Here is a 12,089-nt window from a genome sequence, read left to right as displayed (position 1 = left end):
TGTGTAAAAACAAGATACACCTCTACCCCTATATAATACAAATTCGGATATAACGTTGTAAAGCAGCGCTCTGGGGGAGGCGGGAGGGGAGGGCTGCGCACTCCGGCAGATCAAAGCAAGTTCGATATAATGCGGTTTCACCTATAACACGGTAAGATTTTTTGGCTCATGAGGACAGTGTTATATCGGGGTAGAGGTGGATTTGTTGCTCAAAAGCATACAGTACCCTCTCTTGCTACTTGTTCCCCCGATCTGAAATTATAATTCATTGTTTGCAGTGATATATTTACCAATAAACCAGATGAATCAGGGCCTGAGGCAGCAATAGAGGAGTGAATTCAAGCAGTCAAAAAAGAGAAAATAAAAGGGAGACTCAGATAGTTTTAATTAAAAACATTTCTGTTTCAATTTGATGTGCTCAAATGCTACACCGTGAGCCACTGGATGGCTCGCTGATCATTTGAACACAGCGTCCAATGCATTCCTGCATATACTTCAGATTTTGTCTCTTGGCTGAATGTGACACTGGGACACTAGCCAGCTTGCGGGAAATGAAGACAAGGTTGTTATTTTCTGCTTTCAAGTAGAGCAGGCAACATTGTTCTTCTCAGCCAAGAGAAACAGGTAAGGTTAATTCATCACTGATTGTTTGTGACAGTTGGGTCCTGTGAAGATGACTTATGTTCCAAAAAGAAAACCTTAAAGGAAATTTTTTCAATAGAGGGTGAAGAAGGTGCACTTGCAAAAAGGCACACATACTGCACATGCAAAATACACACTGTTTTGTGCATGTAAATCATGCAATTACAAGTATAGGTGAATTTTCAGATGTGAAATTGTTTCAGTGATATGCAGAATGCATGTTCACAAAGCTATAGCTCCCTCCTTTGAAAAATTGCCTTCCTACTTAGTTCTATGTAACTTTACATGCTTGTATTTTTGTAGACTAGTGACAACAGCACCGTTTATGCACACGATAAGGCTCTGTAATAAAGGTTCCTCACAGGACACACACACACCCTCTCGTCACTTGAGCCTGCACTCTTCAGGAAAAAAAATCACATCTTACAGTTTAAATTGCAGAGAACAATATTACTTTGGAGTGTGTGGGGGGAGGGGGACAGAATATATCCTGTATAAGGCTTTCAAGAGTGATTTATTCTAATTTATAAAGTGATGTTACTCTAATGGCCTACTACTAGACATGCTACAGTTTAAATATTCTTCACGGGTTAAAAATGTGACCTTAATTAACTTGCCTTTGTGTGCCTAGTTCTACAGGAACAGCTCATTGAATTTTCAATTTAATTTAATTTGAATGATAATTTAAAAGTTGTTTGATGCAAATGTGACCATCTGCATCCTAACAGCTGATACAGTTTTTCAAAAATGAGTTTGTTAGGGGGTTAGCTTGATTGAGAAAACAACTGCAGGATCCTAAGAAACTGCCAAAAGGCAAGATTACACATATTACATATTTACAAGGTACCTGTATATAGGATATCAATATTTTATCCAGAAATATTTTCATTTTAACAGTGTTTTTTTAATCAAAATGTGGCTGGGAATCTAGCCTTTGGAAAAAGGAGTGGGAGAGCAGAATTCTTTGGCAATCTAGCCATGCTACAATGCAGTTCTCTCTTGGATGTTCTCAAACTGTGGTCATCAGAACTCTTCCTGCTGATCCACAGCATGAGACATTTTGAGAGGCAAATAGTGAGTGGCTGAGCAGCTAGGAGGGGAGGGTGTGACCCACCGAACAAAAAGGCTGGAGAAATAAAACATTCAAAGCTGAGGAAAGGTAGTTAGTAATTCTGGGTCTGATTCTCCGCTGCCTTGACCCTTGCCTGCTCATTTACTCTTGTAAACTGGGTATGAAACTCTGACAAGCTACCCTGGAGGGCTCTGACCCAGGTCAGGTTTTGGGAACCCACTCAGGGGCTCCACAGCCCATGTCTCTTCTATAGGGGATCTCCAGGACCAAGGACGGGAGTGGAGTAGGCATGGTTCACCAATCATTCTCCCACGCACCAGGGAAGAACACTAGCCAAAGGAGCAGTTCTAACCAGGGGTGGCTCTAGCAATTTCACCGCCCCAAGCAGGGCGGCACGCCACGGGGGGCGCTCTGGCTGTCGCCGGTCCCGCGGCTCCGGTGGACCTCCTGCAGATGTGCCTGCGGAGGGTCCGCTGGTCCCGTAGCTTCGGTGGAGCAGCCGCAGACATGCCTGCAGATGCTCCACTGGAGCTGCGGTACCAGCGGACCCTCCGCAGGCACGCCTGAGGGAGGTCCACCGGAGCCGCCCACGGCCTGCCGCCCTCCCGGCAACCAGCAGAGCGCCCCCCGCGGCATGCCGCCCCAAGCACGCGCTTGGCACGCTGGGGTCTGGAGCCGGCCCTGGTTCTAACAGATCTACTCTAGGAATTATTTTGTGGGGGAAAGTTCTCTGGCCTGTGTTATACAGGAAGTCAGACTAGTTGATCACAGTGGTCCCTTCTGGCCTTAGAATTTATGATGCACCAAATTCAGAGACCCAAGGGCTCAATGAAGGAAACAGATGCTGTTCAGACATAGCCTGCAGAATAAGAATGAGTGTGATGTGGAATAGGGTGAAAAAAGGAAAAGGCACTCAGCTCATAATTTCTGGTAGCAGAAAGCTAGTCCGCATTTACCAAGCATTTTACTCAGTTGCACATTTTAACTGTGGGAATGATCTTATCCAAATACAAATGGAATAAAAGATTACTAGTAAGTTATAAAACAGCATCAGAGACCATCAGTTCATTAGGTTTTTGATCTATGCTAATGCCACTTTAGTTTCCCCAAACACCAAATGCTTCCTAAAATTAAGAGATCACATTTTTATGGCCAAGACTGCACTGAATTTGAAAAGAGAGGGCGGTAATGTACAAGAATGTTTTGATCTTGTCATGCCTAAATCTAGACTCTAAGCTCTCTGAGACAGGCATTGTGTCTTTACTTTTTCTCTTGGATGCGCCCAGCACGTTCTTGGGCACTTAGAAATAATAAATAACAACAATGATAATAATAACCTTTTGTCAGAGTCATCACTCAGCTGTCAGACTTTGAATAATTTGATAAAATTAAAACATTAAATATTGCACTAGCTTTCCTAGAACCTGGGGTTGAATTGATTACTGAGCTATTTTTGAAGTAATATGATCAAATGGGCTCCTGCCTCTGAAACAAGCTCTTGAAATGAAGCCAAGAGAACCATTTTGCCAATAATGTTTCCTTGTTGAATGATTACTTTGCCTTAGCAGGGTATGTACATTTCTCTGTGCTTTGCATTTGCAAGAGACAGAACAGCCCACCCCTCACGCTGCAGCTAAGCCCTCTTCACTCCATTCAGGGGAATTGTGTTTGAAAATTATAAACACGGCTCCCACAAAACCAGGTCTGAACACCATTGAAAGGGTCAGGGAAGAAAAGGAAATGGCATTAAAAATACTTTTTAACAATTGCTTTCCCTCCCATGCTCCTGGAATTTAGAAAATGGGTGGTGGTGGTGGTGGTTTTTGTTTTGTTTTTTTAATGGTTCTAATACTGGGTTTTTCCTATCCACACAGTTTCTATAAAGTGCCCCAACACCTGGGTTAGTAGGAATGTAGGTGACACTTTTTAATTAAACTTGCAAACACCATCCCCCTTGCAAGTACAGCTCGGGTCTAAAACCACTGGAAGAGGAGAGAGAGAAAAATATCCCCTGACATACTAATAAGGAGACGCCACCTGGCTTGACTGGGAACACAGGAGAGCTGGGTTCGATTCCCAGCACAACCACTGATTTCCTGGGTGATTCTGGGGAGTCATGTGACCTACCCTTTGCCTCGGTTCTCTATCTATAAAACAAGTATAATACTTATTTACCTCACAGCGTGTCGTGAGGATGAAATCCGTTAATGGAGCTGAGGTGCTCAGATACTAAAGTGATGAGGGACATATAATAACCTAGGTAGATTGAGGCTAGAAGACAGGATTTCCTCTCTCAGAGTATTCTAACATATACCCTGCATCCTGCATCCAACAGCCCCAGGATTGGGTACTGCCAAGATGAGCTTTGTGTCACAGTTGCACCAGGGATCTGTCCCTAGAACGTCAGCATTTGAAACTGACAGCAAATTATCTTTCTATACAAACAATCCCCGCAAGCTAACAACCGTGAAACATTTACAGTTTGTAGTCTAAAACATGTGCAGTTTAAAAGTGTCTGTAATAAAGTGTTTAAGTAGCTATAATCTCAACACACCAGGAGAGACAGAAATCCCCTCCTCACCCCACAGCAAGTCTGTGTATATGCAAATCCTGCTTTCACTACCTAGGGGAACAAATAACCAGATAGGCTTGCTTTTATTTTTTTAAGGAATTAATTTAAAATTAAGTGTGAGGTGAAATCACACTCAGGTGCATTTTCTAGTGAAAGCCATGCCAGTAAGACAGTGTTTCAACTACTATTATTACCACTGGGAAACAAAATAAACCATAACCATCTCTGCTCTATTTTTGGAATAGAACTGTGTGCAGATGGGTAATTTCATAAAGCTGGGCACCCAGTATGGGCTGCAAATAGCATGCCATTTAATCCTGACTTATTTACTGTGTATACTTGTCCACTGAATGAAAGGCTGGAGTCTATTTAAGCAAAGCACAATATGGCTTTGTACACACAATAGAGTAAGGGCTAGTCCTAACCTGAAAATGAGTTTATTTGACTCTGATACACCAAGCAAGACCAATGGATTATATTACCTATACACTGCCCTTCATTCAAGCATCTCAAAACCTCATTACTAAAGTGGGAATGAGGAAGCTTAAGAAGGGGTGAGAGACTTGGCTTTTTGAGGACCTTGAACCTTAGGCTCTCTCTCTGGCTGAGCTTCCTGGAGTGGGTCCTATAGCCATGAGTCAGTATAGAATTCTCCGAGACTTCAGGACAAATTCTGCTCATAGTTACACATCTTTGAAGTCAAGGGGGTTGTGCCACTGTACATATGCGGAGATATTAGTTAAGAAGGAGCCTAAGGCAAACTGGGTGGTTTGCCAGTACAAGCTGGATTTGAGTCATTGAAGCTTAATTTTCAGGTAATAAATGACTGCCAACCTTCGCTATGCCAGATTCACCCATCCAGACTAAGAAAAGGAAAGCATGTGCTAATTCAGTCTATCAAGGCTATAAACACATGGTTCCCAAGGCACTATTACAGGAGCCACAAAACTCTTGTTAATGAGTATGTAAGTTCTGAGTCATGGAATTTTAGTATCTCAGACATGGGAGGTGTTTATAGTGGAGGTGGGAAAGACGTTACAGAAGATTTATATCGCAGATACCTAACTACTGATGCATTTAGGTAACATTTTTCATGCCCATTATTTAAAATGTGTTTTCTGTCGTTTCCCGTGTGCATCTTAAATTGGGACATGAAAAATCACAGTAACTTTGAGAGAAAGTACAACTCCCTACAACTCACCATAACATACAGTTGTCTTATCTCACACTTCAAATGCCAATGATAATTAAGTAGGTTAACTGTCATTTGAGAAGACCAGAGCTTGGCAATATTTTGCATCTTCCTGTTTTAGAAAGCAAGACACACAAGTGAAGTTATCAAAACCTAGAATGGTTGAAAACTTACCTAACAAGCACAACCTGTCATTATTCCTTACTGTCTAACAGGGACTTGAAAACTAAATGGATGATTTATAAGTTTCTTACCTGTGGCTCTAACACTACAAACTGTACTTGTATTGGAGTTCTAGGCATGATATTTTAAAAGAAAATTGTATCTACATATAGTTAAGACCTAGGGATGGTTGGAAGGAGTCTCTTGAATTTCATAAGAGATCCCAGTGGATTAACTAAGGAACAACAGTGAGAAGCTGGATGTGGCATGGGTCTCAAGGTTGTGCATATAGCACTCGCTTCTGATCTTACATACACTAGAGTTATATTGGTGTAACTCTTACACCAGTGTGAGATCTCATTCAGGCCAGTAAAGTGCAAACCTCTGGGGAGATCCTTGGACCTCCAGCAGAGATTTGTAGAGCTACCACCCATTAGAAAAAAGCTTTTAGAAGCTCTTAGACTCAAATTATGCCTCAAAACTGTCTCATTTCCCAATAATGGAATTTGGCTGGAACATGGGGAGTGAATTTGCTACATCGGATGCCACTCTAGTAGTAATACATCTTTTTTTTTAACTAGTTAGTGTTGCTCTCTCTCCAAACCCTCTCTCTCTAACCAGATGAATAGACATGAAGCCAGTTTAAGCAATAGTGAAATCATAGAGCATTTGGATCCTCTTCTCTGCATGGGAGCTCAAAGCAGCACTAGTGTCATTCAACAAGAAGCAAAACATATTTTTATTTATATTGGCTACATGCAAATAGCTTATTATTTGTAGTTGTATTTTCTTGACATTTTACAATAGCCTCTTCCAAAAATATCAACTGGCATCTGGCATTCGGTCTGACCATCACACATCACTATGAAAGACGAGTACAGCAGCTATTTTGCATGAACACTGAGGGAAGTGCAAGACAAATTACACCTACTCTATATTCTCCCCACCCTGCCTACTTTCATTGCTATCAAACGTTTCTTTGTTAGGAACAATACACTGTAGCTCCTGAGGGGAAAAGTCTTTTTAACTGGTCTGATAGAATTTGTAACTGGATTGCGTGGATTTAGTCTGTCATTGAAAATCCTCCCATGCTTCTTTTATAAACATACAAACACAAATGGTAGACCTTATCCAAGACTGTCAGCTGAATGTCCTCTGCTGGCCTGCAAAATGCTTAAAATGTGGAGTTTCAAATACATTATTCTCTCATCTTTATATCATCTTGATGTTTCCTTCAAAACCTCTCAGCCACACACGTTGCTTGTCAGCCATAGTACGCTCATAAAGACTGGGGAATTCATCTTCTTTCCCCCCTGCAACTCAAGTGTCAGCATTTCCCTCTGAATAAACCTCAGACCACTCAGTGTAAATGAATTTCCTATCAGCTGTTTTGCCAAGTCCAGTTGGCATGCTGTGTCTGGCATGCCATTTAGTTCTGCTAACAGCGAGATCTGTTAGTGGTATGGGGCTTTAATGTCTCTGTTGTATGAGAACAGCTTTAGTGTTGTGCTGGGGAATCAAAATCTCCAACAGCTTGATATCTGAGCCCTCTCCCCATTGCATCCTTATAAATTAAACATAACTGCTGCCACCCGCTCTTGTAGACAGCCATTTTCTAATAAATCATGTAAATAGAGTCTTGGAGACTCACTGCCCTTTATTTCACTAGAGTAGTGTAACTCAACTGTTAATTGGATCTGAGATAAAATCTATTTTACCACATGTTCCTTAAACAAGGTTCTGAAAAGTCTTTCACATTCTAATAACCTATGTCACAGCCACAGATGCAGACATACAATCCAAAAACCAAAGAGGAACGCTACAGCAAAGCAGGAAGCCAAAGATAAAGCCAAAGTCTTCCTCTTAATGGCTCTTCGGGGGCCATTCCTATTTGTCTGTTTTCTTCGAGCCTTTGGCATTTAGATGAAGATTCACTTTGAGCCCATTTCATTGAAAGATACAGCATGGCCTACCCTGACTCAGTATTTAGGCTGTGCCCAATTCCCAAATGAGTGGTTTCAAAAAGGCATGACAAAATGTAGCCACTTATGAGCAATTACACCAATCTGTTTGTGGCTTTTTAACCAGGCTGAGAATATTTTATCCTGTTGGATATGCCTTCTTTTGTGGAAAATGATTAGAAAATTCTGATGTTTTCATTTGTTCAAAGTTGCACAAGTTTTCAATTTCCAATTCCTGCCCTCCCTCCAGATCCTCATATTAAAGGTACTATGTATTAATTGATGCAGAGTTTAGGTATAATTATAAGAGCAGCACATTATAGAAGGAATATTGGTTTGTGATTTTAGATGTAACTTCAGAATTTTCTCTGATTAACTGGACCATATTTCCTCTCTGAAGTTCCAAGACCAGCTTTATTGACTTTTGGAACAAGAAGTCAGATAGGGGCATTAAGTTATATAAGGCACTCGGGGAGACAGGAGTGCTGTATTGTTCTGTCTCCCATTAAAAAAATATCTGCCCTTTTTATTGCCCTCTGGCTAGTTGCCTATGATGTAAAAGCAACATAGAGGCAGAATTCCAAGCCTCTGACTTCCCATGCTTGCATTTTAGAGACATTAATAAAGTCTTTAGAGAAGAGAAGTTTCTGTTAGCATCTTTTCTCAGAAGTGAAATCCTAAAATGGTAATTTCGTTAGGAAGAAGACATGCTGTGTGGTCTTTCATCTCTTACTCTGTGCTGGGCTCTACAATTGGGTCTTTGTAGAGCATCCAAAGCTTGACAAGTAAACCAATCCCTTCCGTATATAGCATAGTTTACCTGCTGAACACCTTACATATGTACAGTATATTGCAGGAAAACTTGTGTTAGCACCAGCTGAAACATCCAGGGCTGAATGTTATTGTCAGTTACACATGAATAGCCCTAAGATTTTAATTGGATTCCACCTGTGTCAATGAAAGCAGAATTTGGCTACTGTACACTGTTTATAACTAAAAATTACACTCCATTAAAGACTGTTTCCATGAAAGATCTCAATCAATCATTAAAACACCGTTATTTACATGGCATCTGTAATAATTTTGGAGCACTGTGACAGATTGAATGGAAAGTACTTGTTTACATGTAGATTCACTTTTTTTTTTTAAAAGGATCCTGGGTTTATTGGCTGCCTTAACTTGATTACTCTATCTTCACAGTCCTAATTAATGTTCAAGCATCCACAGGGAATTGCACGAAAATTAGCTTGGCAACTTATTTGGACTTGCTACAGACCAAAGAAGCCTTGTGTTCACAACATGCAAACGCAGCACTTAGTCTCTTGTTAAAAAACAAGCCGAACTACCTTTAATCTAATTGTTAAAAAAAAACCTCTTCTGAAACTGCAGAAGTGTTGTGGGTCTCCTGATGCCATATTCCAGGGACATAAAAACAAGCTATGGAGCCTTTTCCCTCTAGGTTTGACAATGCCCAGTTTGAGAGTGACAGGAAGTTGTTACCATCTAATGGTTATTTGGTGACCTGTGTAAAATACGTAGGGATCTGAGTTTAGTTCTTAGTGGACAGGTGACCCTAGCAAAAAAACAACCTGGCTCACTTGCTGGCACTCTCAGTAGAGTGACCAAGAATTGAGGTTGGATGTTAAACAAGGCTGCCATTCTCAGAGATCCCTCCAGCTTAGCTTTGAGGTACATTGGCAGAACAATGTGCAGAAGCTTCAGTCTCTAGAGTTGTTAATCTGGCACCCTTCAGCAGCACTACATTAATTTTAAAGTACTTTAAGAAAAATCAATTAATATCTAGGCACAGCAGGTGAAGATCTCGCATGGAGGAGAGACGTACAAAGCACAGGTTCATGCAATGCACTGTCTCAGAATGAACATGTGTGAACCTGCTGGCAGCATTGACAGGAAAATAATAAGCTCATGTGGGAAGTGTTTTACTCTGGTTATATGCCTTACTGTGAGTGCATGTGGAGGACAGTGGAGAGGTTCACTTAGCTGGCAGATTTGTGGACAAATGATATCACTAAAAACGTAGATTATCCCCACAATGGCTCGCTACTAAATGCAAATCATGATAATGTTCCATGATGGTTTTCTCAATGCAAAAGGAATATGGAAACTTTTCAGTCACTCCCCCTAACCCACAGACAGATTAAACAGGACTGAAAACCAGAGCTACAAAATCATGCCTTCATGCATGGATGTGCAATACTGTTTGCAATCCATGTAGGATTTCCCCACCCGCTGGGTTCAGGTTCTACCGCAAAGTCTAACGTTACAGAAAATACAAACAACTTGCTCTTTCATCTATGCACCCACATTACAATGATTTTCATCAACATTTTCAGAAGGAGAATGCGCTCCTGGGGCCCAGACAAAGTTTCCGCTCTTTGACAGGTCCCATATATATGCATGCACATAATATGAAGAGTGAACTGTGCAAAATTTCTTTGTTTTTTGAAGCCTTCTTTGCAACCCCAAATTGGCAATTCATTTACCTTAAATCCAAGGCAAGTTTTGTCTCTCTAAGATTATTAGAAACAGGGGGTGAGATATGCTATACCCAGAGGGTAGCGCTCAAGGTGAAATTTAATATATTTAGTTGCTTAAGAGCATTAACCATGTGTCATAGCAGACTGCAGAAGTGCATTTCATCCATTAAGGCATCTCTCAAGTACCTTGACTCTCAAGCAGCAATTTTCATTAACTATTATCTAGAAAACAATTAATTAAATCTTTACAAAATTATGTTTGGGTTCCCTTTGTTACTTCGCGTCCATGAGAAGAGTAAGTGATCTTGCACGATATTCCAATTTGCTAAAGTCACTCCATATCCCCTGGAAAAGTCAGACTCATTTTCTTAATTGACTGCTCCTGCTAGTTATCTTTCTTGCTTGAAATACCCAAAGCATTATCAACACGAGATGATTTATTACCTGAAGTAGTTTTAATTTTTGAAAACATAACACAGAGATGGGGGGGGGTGTTCTTTGAAGAAAGACCTTTACTGCCTCACATTTCTTACACATTTAAGGAAGGCTGTCTCTCTAACAGGAGGGGCTCAATGCTGAAGTAGATTTTTTTCTCGTTTCACCACAACCCATTGAAAATAGCGCCATTTCTGGGGGGGTAAAGACAGTTCACGGGGTCAAATCAGGATGTTACTTATTCATGAATTTTAAAAAATCTGTGGAGTTGAACACTCTTAAAATGAGGCTTTTCACAGGAACAAAAGGTGATGTTACTGCCTTAGTATTTCTGCCCCAAATCTGCATCCTCAGTACAAAGAAAGCAGTAGAGGTCCCTTCACTTGAGGCATTTAAAACTGGACTGGACAAATTATTTTACTGAAAAATATGGTGAAGGATATAATACTGCAGTGACTGGGGACGGGATAGATGGCTTAATAGTTATTGTCCATCTTTAACTTCTGTGATTTGACAACTTATACTCAGCCTCCCTTGGGGACACATTTTAAAAATGCCTACAGAGTGGGGAAGGAGAGAGAGAAAGAAAAGAGAAACAGAAATCTTCACATGTATACTTTAATAAATTTATAAGACACTCGGATACCACCACAGTGGTGGTTTAAGAACCAGGGCAAGATAAATAGACAGCCAGTATCCTGGAAGTACTTTTCCTGCCTTCAGCTACAAGTATGATGAACATGATCTCTTTTTTTCTCCTCTTAAAGATGACCACCAAAGGTGGACCGGAGAGAAATCAGACTGTTATTCATGAAGTTCCTCTCCATGATGAAACTCAGTTGATTCCACTGGAAAAAGAAAGTAAAATTGTCTCCCAGAAGAATTTCACTGCTATGTTGAAGCATTCTTTCCCTTCCCACTTCCACCCACTGATGGCACTGTAGTAATATCACAGACTGTCCCGTGTGGATGCTGAATAAATGCACAAGTTAATTTCACTTAAAGATATGCCGCAAAATAATGAAATGACAAGATAGCAGTGATCTGTTTGGAGATTACAGATTGAGGTCAGTTCAGGTGTGTCTATGGTTCTCCACAAAAACAGTGTGTTCTGTGAAATGTGTGAGATTTACAGTACACGCTTGTATGAATCCTATCCCCAAATCCTGCAGTAAATGATAGTCTTGCCCCAGACTCAGATTTGGTGATGACACTTTTAAGGAGTTTAAAACTGATGGATATTAATTTTCTTTGCAGTTTGGCTGTGTGCCTAATGAATTTCTGACATATTTACCGAGACCATCTATCTATAACTTTAAGGCATATATATGGCTCCCATGTTACCACAGCACCTGCATGCTTCACAGTCTTTTATTCTCAGAACAATGCTATGAAGTAGGGAAGTGTGGTACAGAGAGATTAAGTGAATTGCCCAAGGTCACACAGGAAGTTTGCGGCAGAGAAGGGAAATAAAGCTCGGTCTTGCTCCCAATCCAAGACTGGTGCCCTAGCTACTGGACAATCCTCTAAGTTCCAAAGTGTTACCAAGAAATTC

At 40.7% G+C, this 12,089-nt stretch overlaps 1 protein-coding gene across 1 annotated transcript in view; it reads right to left on the bottom strand.

The window, feature by feature from the left end:
• Window positions 1-12,089, bottom strand: part of LOC120387344 (transmembrane protein 211-like) — a 142,133-nt gene that overhangs the window by 40,336 nt on the left and 89,708 nt on the right. The window lies entirely within an intron of this gene.

Source organism: Mauremys reevesii, linkage group 20 (assembly GCF_016161935.1).
Source record: "Mauremys reevesii isolate NIE-2019 linkage group 20, ASM1616193v1, whole genome shotgun sequence".
Taxonomy (NCBI): domain Eukaryota; kingdom Metazoa; phylum Chordata; order Testudines; family Geoemydidae; genus Mauremys; species Mauremys reevesii.
The sequence above is the reverse complement of the archived record's forward strand: the minus strand, read 5'-3'. Positions and strand labels throughout refer to the sequence as shown.